The sequence below is a fragment of the Euphorbia lathyris genome, chromosome 2, assembly GCF_963576675.1.
Source record: "Euphorbia lathyris chromosome 2, ddEupLath1.1, whole genome shotgun sequence".
Taxonomy (NCBI): Eukaryota; Viridiplantae; Streptophyta; class Magnoliopsida; order Malpighiales; family Euphorbiaceae; genus Euphorbia; species Euphorbia lathyris.
In genome coordinates this window covers 78525294-78535407 of record NC_088911.1, presented here as the reverse complement: position 1 = coordinate 78535407, position 10114 = coordinate 78525294, and positions in this window count along the sequence as shown.

Below are 10114 nucleotides of genomic sequence, written 5' to 3'. Positions count from 1 at the left end.
AACATAGTCCTGAACATCTTTGCGGGGGCAGGGCCAATAAAATTGAGATGCCAGTCGTGACACGGTACGTTTGACACCAGCATGACCACCTAATGGAGAGCAGTGAAACTCATGGAGTAATATTTCCTGCAAGGCAGAATCAGAAGGAACAAGAATTCGAGACTTGTACAACACTAAACCATCACGCACGATATAAGCGGGGTATGAACCAGGGGATGATGTAATTTGTTGGAGGAAGGAGGCTGAGGTAGAGTTGGTTATATAGAACTGTTTGAGGGCTTGAATAAGGACCATAATGGGTCGAGATATAGTAGAAATCTGATGGAAGGAGGCCTCGGGTAAACGAGATAAAGCATCATCGGGAATGTTCTCCTTGCCGGGTGTAGACACCGGGGTCGGAGGACCGATGAAAAAAAATTATAAAAAGGGATCCAAATCAGTCGATTGAAATAAATGATGAGTCAATAAAAAATAATAAATAAAAAAAACGTTGTTCGAAGGAACCGTGGAGACCGGTTTGATCGAATTCGGAAATCGAATCGAGATGGCAGGCGAATCGGTTCCGCGAGTGAAATCTTAAATCGTCTCGCCGAGTTCGGGGTATTTCACGCCCTTTTCTTATTAATTTCATAATTAATAAAATCTCGGGACGATAGAGGGTTTTATTTTGGTATCCGAGCAATCCAAAAAATATATATGGTTTTGTAAAAAGATCGATTTTATAAAAGCTAATTTTATAAAATCGGTTTTGACGAAAATTATTTTCGATAAAAATCATTTTTTAGTTTTGGTTATTTTTAGATGTATTTTATTTAGTTAAATTTTTTTTTTTTATAAATTGTAAACTAAAATTGCACTTGGCATTTGGCCAAGTGCAGCAAAATGCACTTGGCCGAATGCCAAGAATGTGTGCATAACAGTTGAAATGGTTTAAGGCATTCGCACTTCCAAACAGGTAAGTTAGCACAGACGACCGAAGTGCTACCGACGACTCTGGTAAAAAAGAAAAAGAAAAAAAAGAAGGGGTTTAGCTCCAGTCAAATCATGTTTATGTTGTAAGAAATAAAGCGCAGACCACGAATCATGCATAAATCATACATCCATCTATAGGAGGCACAAGTAGATAGCTTTAGCATTCGCATCGAACGTGCATTGCATTATCAAAATTCATAATGCCTAAAAAGCTCCACTCACCGATCCATTCTCTTTCCTTGTTAGAAACCCAACTCATGGCCCAGTCCAGCAATTCAAACCACAATCTTGAGAGCCGTGTGCAAAGGGCTTTAGCCAAATACATCTTTTCTGATGAGTTCAAACGTGCTCTTAATGATCCGGAGAATACTAAGCATGAGGGGGTTGAAAATTCCCAAGAGATGATAGGAGATTTCAATGTCAGAGCAGAAATCGAGCGAGTTCTTCCCGATATCCTTGCTTCAGATGAATTCAAGATAGAGCTGAAAAGGTTGGTCAGGGAGGTCCTGAGCGAGTCACTGGTTGCGGAAATCCCGAAAGCTACTATGGAGAAACCTATGTTCCAGCTCGCGTCACAAGTTAATCCACAAACATTCACTCCACCAAGGGTAGTCTCACACCATATTTCACGAACACAACAAGATCCACACCATCGGGGACATGAGATTACCAGGGTTGTTCGCCCTCCGTCACCCACTCAGTATAGAAGGGAGGGAAGGGAATTCTCCACTTTCACTCAACCCTTGTTTGAAGTGTTGGAGGGTCTACGAATGCATGACATACTTCACCCTCTACCAGCCACGGGAGGTCAAACCACTGAATTAGTCAAACGCAGGGGCTACTGCCACTTCCACCAGAAATATGGTCACGAAACAAGCACTTGCATGAGGTTGAAGCATGAAATCCAAGATCTCATCGAAGCTGGAAAGATAAGTGATCCAGATCCTTCTCAACAGATGAAGCCTTCGACTTGTTCCTTGAATGGCGAAGTCTACAACGGATCAGGATAATCTAAAGAAGAAGTTCCCGAGATTGAGGACACTTATGAAGTAGGAGAATCTGAAGCTTCTTGAAGTAGCATGAGAGAGAGGAGTGCACTTGTAGTCTTTATCTTTGTCTTTTATTTTATCTTATATTCCACAAGATGTTATTAACCTCCTTTTGAATTCAATGAAATTTCGTTTTCGCAAATTTATCCTAAACATACATACTTACATTTGATATCTACTCAATTGAGATATTCCCGCTTCTATCATGGCACGGACGTAAGCTCTAGAATATACTTATTGCTCAGTACTTAACCACTGAAGAGAGAAAATTAAGAGAGTAAAAAAAAAAAAAAGCAAAATAAATCATGAGAAACGATTCCCTGACTCTACGATGATAAGTCGGGCATAGACCCATCAAACGAAGGGTTCTCACCGGCTTTTTCCAGAAAGAAGATTGAGCGACAATCAACAAAGTCCAAAAGAGAGAAAAAGAAAAGAAAATATGGAGCAAGCAACAAGCCCTCAGAGCCATACTTGCACTGAGGCACCGACAAAGATTTCTCCCCCCAAAGGGGGACGCAAGTACAGGAGTGCGCCATTCAGAACGAGGCGGGGGCAACTAACCTATCAGCGATAAAGTATTTTGTTCCAGGATCAACGAAAGGGTTTAGACCTATGATGACTCAAAGTTAAACAAAGGAAGAAGAAAAAAGGAAAAATGATGCTAAAAAGGCCCAGGGGCAAAGTCAAGTCAATCGGAAGTAAAAGAAAATAAATCAAAAGCTGACGTGATTAGCCAAGAGGCGTCAAGGTGGCAAGAGCGGTTGACATTGTCCAACAAATGTGTAATCAAATGTACGAGAGAAGCTCACTGTAACGAAGAAAGATCAAATGCGTAGTCAAGTGAAGCCGAAGGCGGCGACAAAGTTCAGAACTTTAATCAATCTCGAGGGAACCGAAGGATCCTTCTCATGAAAATTAAAAAAAAAAGAAAGAAAGAAAGAAAATCCCGATAGGTTGAAAATCCGCAAAGGGCGGCCTATGCAACAATAAGGGACACCCCAATAAGTGAAAACCCCACGGGGCGCTTGTTTGAAAATTCCGGGGTAAAAGGAGAGAGTTAAAATAACTGAAGTGTGAAAACCCGAAAGGGCATGCTTTGGTGACAGTGGTTAATAAACTGAGCAGTAAACAATTCAATGTATCTTTGCCAGGTGCTTTATTTAAGCTAGACGGTTGCATTTCTAATGACAACACCCGCATCAATAGACACCCCATCTCAACTGAAATCACCCCAACACCCATAAACCGATCCAAAATCTATAAAAAAAGAAAAACTAAAAAAAGACTATTCCTCTCTCTCATGCTCCATGAAGTCTGGTTCCTCTGCTCCTATGTGGTCCTCTCAAGGGTCAAATTTCGACCAAAGCGTCTCTCCTCCATAGCTACTCCCAACGGCAGTATCCCTAGTTTGGCGCACATGAAATCTCACCTCGAGTTGGCAGGGGCATACGCCCGCATCAACTTCTAACCTACACCAAGACGGTAACTTTAATCGGGGGCACGACCCTACAATCAGATCAATGTCCATCTCACTCCGGAAGCTTCTCCATTAACGAAGGCATCGGGCATGAACTCATCGTCAAATGATTAGCATAGAAATGGCCCGTGAATATAAACCCCCTGTGCTATCCGGTATCATTCACAATCAAGAAAGAAAGAAAAAGAGAAGAAAAATTGAACAAAAAGGTTGGATTAAAAACCTCAAAAGAGGCGATCCAAGCAAAAGGAGAGATAGAGAAAATCAGTGAGATATAAAAAAGATGAATTGAAAACCCCTAGGGGCAGTTCATGCAAAAGGAGAGATAGAGAATATCGGAGAGATCCCGTTGAGTTGAAAACCCGAAAAGGGCAGCTCGAGCAAAAATTAGGGAAAAAATGAATACGTCAAACTCTGGTTAAAAGCGAGAGCCCCTTGGACACGAGCTCATCAAGACCAAATCCTCATCCTTACAACCCTTAGTTTCAAACTTAACCTCGCCCTCATCCTCGCACTCCTTGGGGACGGCCTGAAACATCATTTCTCGATCTGAAGCTCCAAAAATCCTCCAAGCCTATGAAAAGGGAATCCATCCGAGCATCTCATCCACATGTACATAGCTTGCATTCCCACATGTCCATACATCCATATAAAGCAAAACACATAGGCCACACGTATGCACATTCAAACACGCGCACGGTCACCTGCATACGCACATATAAGTGTTTACATGCATCCATAGGTTAGGCTACATCCACCATCTCTATGCATCGCTACATACCTCTCCTTGACACAAGCTCATCAAAACTAAATTCCCGTCCTTATAACCCTTGGTATCAAACTTATCCTCACCCTCGTCCTTGCACACCTTGGGGATGGCCCGAAGCATCATTTATCGATCTAAAGCTACCAAAATCCTCCAGCCTATGAAAAGGGAATCCATTCGACCATCTCATCCACACATACATAGTTTGCATACACACATGTCCATACATCCGCATAAAGCGAAACACATAAGCCACACTTATGCACATTCAAACACACGCACAGTCACCTGCACACACACACATAGGTGTTTACACGCATCCATAGGCTAGGCTACATTCACCCATCTATATGCATCACTACACACGTGCGGTCGATTTAGAGACCGAGGTTGCCTTTGAGCCATTTTGCCTGCGGTCGATTTAGAGACCAGGGTTGCTTTTGAGCCATTTTACCCGCGGTCGTGGACTAGGGTTGCTATTGAGCCATTTTGCCTGCGGTCGATTTAGAGACCAGGGTTGCTTTTGAGCCATTTTACCCGCGGTCGTGGACCAGGGTCGCTTTTGAGCCATTTTACCCGCAGTCGTGGACCAGGGTTGCTTTTGAGCCATCTTACCCGCGGTCGTGGACCAGGGTTGCTTTTGAGCCATTTTACCCGCGGTCGTGGACCATGGTAGCTATTGAGCCATTTTGCCTGCGGTCGATTTAGAGACCAGGGCTGCTTTTGAGCCATTTTACCCACGGTCGTGCACGCGGTCGATTTTGAGATCAGGGTTGCTTTTGAGCCGTTTTACCTGCGGTCGATTTAGAGACCAGGGTTGCTATTGAGCCACTTTACCTGTAGTCGATTTAGAGACTAGGTTCCTAGAAAGAGCGCCCGTACGCGGCCGATTTAGAGGCAAGGACAGGACAACCAAAGTAAAGATCCAAGATGAGGAGGGAACTTGCGACGTGGAGATCAGGTATTTCTCCTCCCACTCTATATGTGTCTTTTACTTTAATATATTTACATTGTATGTGTTGCGTTAGCAAAAAAAAACGTTTTCAAAACACACACATCACTGTCAAAATAGCAAAGTAGGGGCAACTGTAGACACCGAGTCGGAGGACCTGTGACGAAAACCTGAAAACAAGACGGTTGAAGCGGTTGATTCCGGAAGTTTTGAAAAACAAAAAAAAAATAAAATAAGGAAGGAAAAGTTACAACGGGTCGCTGTTGTCGATCGGATGGCTCGCGAGTGCTTAGCAGCGTGGTGCGAGCGCCTAGCGGCAGCCGACGCGCGTCCGACGACAGTCGGACGCCCGCTCGACAGCACGAGGCGCACGCTCGGCGTCCATCGGACGCACGCGAATGGCACACGCTCGACGTCCGGGCGACGCACGAGCCCGGTAGCACGGAGCGCACGCTCGTCGGCCACGGGGCGTGTGCGTCCGGCAGCGCGGAACGCGCGTTCGGCGGCCACGACACATGGGCGCCCGGCAGCGCGGGACGCGCGCTCGACGGCCACGGGGCGTGTGCGCCCGACGGCGCGAGATGCGCCCCGGCGGCCGTTGGGCGAGCGCCCGACGACGTTGGGCGAACGGCCAACGTCGGCTGGGCGCGCGCCCAATGATAGTTGGGCGCTCGCCCAACTCCGTTGGGCGATCGCCCAACCCTTTTGGGCGACGCCCGATCTTTCTCGGGCGTCGCCCATTTTCTCCGGGGATCCAAATGCCTATAAAAGGCACGGATCCCCATGCATTTTGGAGGGTGGATTATTTGGAGCTTTCTCACTCTAAACATTTTTAGAGAGAGAAAGTCAATTTTTTGGAGAAAATATTTTTTTTTCCCAAAAAAATCCAAATTTTTCCAAAGTTAAATTTTTACTAAAAAACACAAAAAACTGGAAAATCACGACTCGTGGAATCAATCGGCTTCGACTGTCAGATACCGAACTTGAGGTATTATCCGAGGACTAGACTCGTTTTATTTTATTTAATTTATTTCTTTTCCTTTATTTATTTTTATGTTATAATTTTATTTATTTTGTCATTTATTTATTTATCACGTTTTATTTAGTTTTTCGTATTTATTTAATTCCCGTCTCTTTTTAGATAAACGTTCGGTTTTGTTTTGAAGTAAAAAACCTCGTTTTGATATCCCAATACAAACCGTGATCCGATTAAAAGGTAGTTCGGGTATTGAAAACGTTGTAATTATAAGTTTTAACTAAAGAAATTTCCAAATAATGTTTTAAAATAAAAACGTCGTTTTAAGAACTTCCGTTATTGACTATGATCCATTTTTGGTAGTTCGGAAATCCAAAACGATTGAATTAGACTTAATTTAAAGCTTTTAAATAAATCTGGAAATAATTGGAGTGCTGCTGTAATTTTCCGTTTTCTGTCACTAAAGGCTGTTTACGACGGAATTTCCGTCGGTAAAGCTGCTGAAATGTAAAAAATGCTCTCTTTCTCAACTTTTAAGCTTTCAATCCTTTGTACATATATGTATATTTATGTAATAAATATTTTCAAATTATTTTTGGATAATTGGTGCATATAGTTATTTAGAATATTTATATATCATTTTTTAATTTAATCTAATATAAGTATATGTATATATATATTTTCTTTTTTATTCATTTAAGTGATAATGGGTTTTATTTTAGAATGTTATTTACTTGGGTGTTTTGAAAGTAATTAATTTGTAGATATTTTGTGGATAAATGAGTATTATTTTGATATTTAAACTACATTATGTATGTATATATATAGTTTTGGACTATTTGGGCTATATTAGTTATTATTAGATAAAACTATTTTGGGGACAAATAATATTTTCTTATTTAGAGGTTTTATTTATTACTTTCACATATTTAAAGTAAACATGTATTATACTTATTATTTTCATTATTATTCCTTATATATGTATTATATAGTATCTTTTCACTTATCCTTATTTCATGTTTCCTTTTTTGGCTAAAATGTATATATATACCTATATTATTTTCTTTATTCTTTGGACATTTATGGGTCCATGTTTCAAATGGGCTTTATTTGGGAGTGAATTTTGATTTAATATGTTTATTGTTGTAATTATGACAAGTAAAGAGTCCATTGAGTGAAAAGGGGAAAATAAATCACAAAAAGAGTTTTCAATTTAATTATTTAAACTAATGGATTTTTAGAGGTTCCTAATGTAAATAAATAGTGTTTTCTTGACATTTCAAATCGTTTCTTAAAACACCACGTTTTAAAACCTTAGTCCGTTCCAACGATGGATTAAGCGAACCTTGTAATTAAAATCGTTTTCATTGTGAATAATAGAGTTTTTGAATCGTTTTCTTAAATGATTTATATAAAATAAATTGACTTGTATGCTTAACCACGTTTTCTTATTAAAGGTTTTTACCTTAACGTTTTCAAACACTCGAATCGTTCCAACGGCGATTCGGGTGAACTTCATCAAACGGGGTTTTAAAAACGCACCTAAATCATTCCAACGGCGATTAAGGTGCGAATCATGTAAATAAACTCGTTTTGGGGAAATGAGTTAGTATAGAATTAACATGTAACACGGAATGTAAATCACGTGGTAAATAAATCACTTCTTCCTTCCTCCCCTCTCTTTTATATGTATATTGAACTAATGTAAATGGGTGATTCTTTACTAAAGTGGCTTTTCAATAATATATGCTCAAAACGGTTTCCAAAACGATAAAGAAAAGGTTTCAAATGAATTTTAAACTTAAAGAAGTATACGATTAGTCCGTTATCGCCTAACATGCTGAGTAGGAGGCCGGTGGTTCATAACCGGGCGATGTCGGGGTGCCTAGTAGCCTTTCTCCGGAAAGGAGCTAGCCTTCTCGGCTCGTACCTAAGTTTCCCGAACCCACACCGGTCTCCCGCAAGGGATCGGTGTTCATTTTCCCATTCGTGGGTGGCGACTCTTCCATATCTCCGAGCTCCGGCCCTGCCGAGCAGCTTGATTCCACGATTGGTTGCTTTCGGCGCCAATCACCGCTTACATCGCTATGAGGTGTCCACCCCCCGGTCCGCCCGGGAGATTAGGCCGTGGCACCTCGTCTAACAAGTGGCGACTCTGCTGGGGAAGCGAGAAATTTGATTCCGGAAGGCGTGTATTAAGCCCTTAACAGGGACGGATCGTATTATTTCTTTTCGTATGCATTCATAAGCATTATTGCAAACCTTTTGGGTAATTTCCGCGAAACCTCTACCGAGAGTCCATTCGTCGCTCGAAAGAGGCTAGCGTAAGTTCCCCCTTACAGTAAGGCGCCAAACGATCCCCATCCATTCGTTAGGGGCGAATTTGTGCGGTCCTGTGAGGTCCCGCGATCAGCCGTGTCAGCATATAGTAGCCTTAGAAGTTTCCATAGGATTACCCGTTACTATTTTTGATGTGATAAATGAATCAGTTCGTGTTTTCAAATTGCCATGGTACGTGTCTAATCCTAAAATATGTAAAGAAAATGAAACGATACGTTAATATATACTCTTAAACCGATATACAAACTACCCCAAAACGTCGAAACGATTCGAACTAAAGACGACTTAGTCATCTCGTATGAATGAACTTGTGCGACCCGCCTGGTCCCTTTCCATATCCCGAAGAAGGCACATGTTCAGGAAATACGTTATGATGTAAGCACGTATTAATACGAATTGGTTTGGTATTAAGGATAGTTACATCTCGATTCAAAAGACTATATTAACAGTAGCCGTTATTCACATTCTTTAAATAGGTTGGGATAAAACGAAATTATGACGAAACGAAAATGAAGAACATTTCTGTTTTGAACGACCCCATTGTAACGTAAAGAGTTTTGCAAACATGGCCCGTCCCTTTCGAATAAAAGACGAGCTCTTACGTTATGCCTTGTGTTGTTCTAAAGAGAAATGGATGTATCCGCGAAAGTAACTAAGAAAATAAAAGCAAAAATAAACGAATGACCAAAATCATTCCGTATCTACGATATATGTCAATCCCGAGAGTAGTTAAAGAAAATGAACCAATGTCGTTGAATACGTGCCTCGAACGAGTGTATACGCTGTTTAAAATCACAAAGCCGAATTAAGCTAAACCGCATAATTGCGCCATATGGACGAGACTGTGGGTTTGACTAATGACTCGATCATTTCGACCCTTACCAAAACTACAAGAAATATGGCCCGACATGCGCGTTTTCTTAACTCGTGCCTAAATGAAAAAGAACGGTAATATCCCTGCTTCGAATAAGCATGCGATTCAATGAAACGTTGATTTTCTATAACCACGCTAGGATGGTATATCCCGTAAATTGGAAGAAATAAAAATTTGTGGCTGGCCGAAAGATTACTGCGCGCTCAAATAAGACTCATCATCTTTTCACGTAGCCAAAGCGAGCAAGCAGGTTCTTGATGCTAAAAACAAACGCGTTACGCGATGAGTCCGTTCCCAAATCCAAAAAGTGATTTTATCACTAAATAAACACGTGGTTGCGTCTCTCGATAGATCCAAAAGATCCCGTCGTAATCCAAAAATCGAGACACGAACCCACGCGAATAAAAAGGAACGAGTCATTGTCAATAACGAACAATTGAACCAGAAAAATAACTCGTACCACGTCTAAAAGCCGAGATGCGTTCAAAGGGTGTCAAAACCGGAATCGAAGCATCTCGCAAAATAACGAGGGACGAGTTATTCGGAAGGACAATCCATTTGGTCGATATCTTAGTCACTGAACGTTGATACGTTAAAACGAATTGTATTGTCTGATGAATGGTTTACTTCTCCGCAATAATCGACGACATCACGCGTCCCCTGGATCGCAATGTGAGCCCCAAACAAAAATCCTAGGAAAGAGAC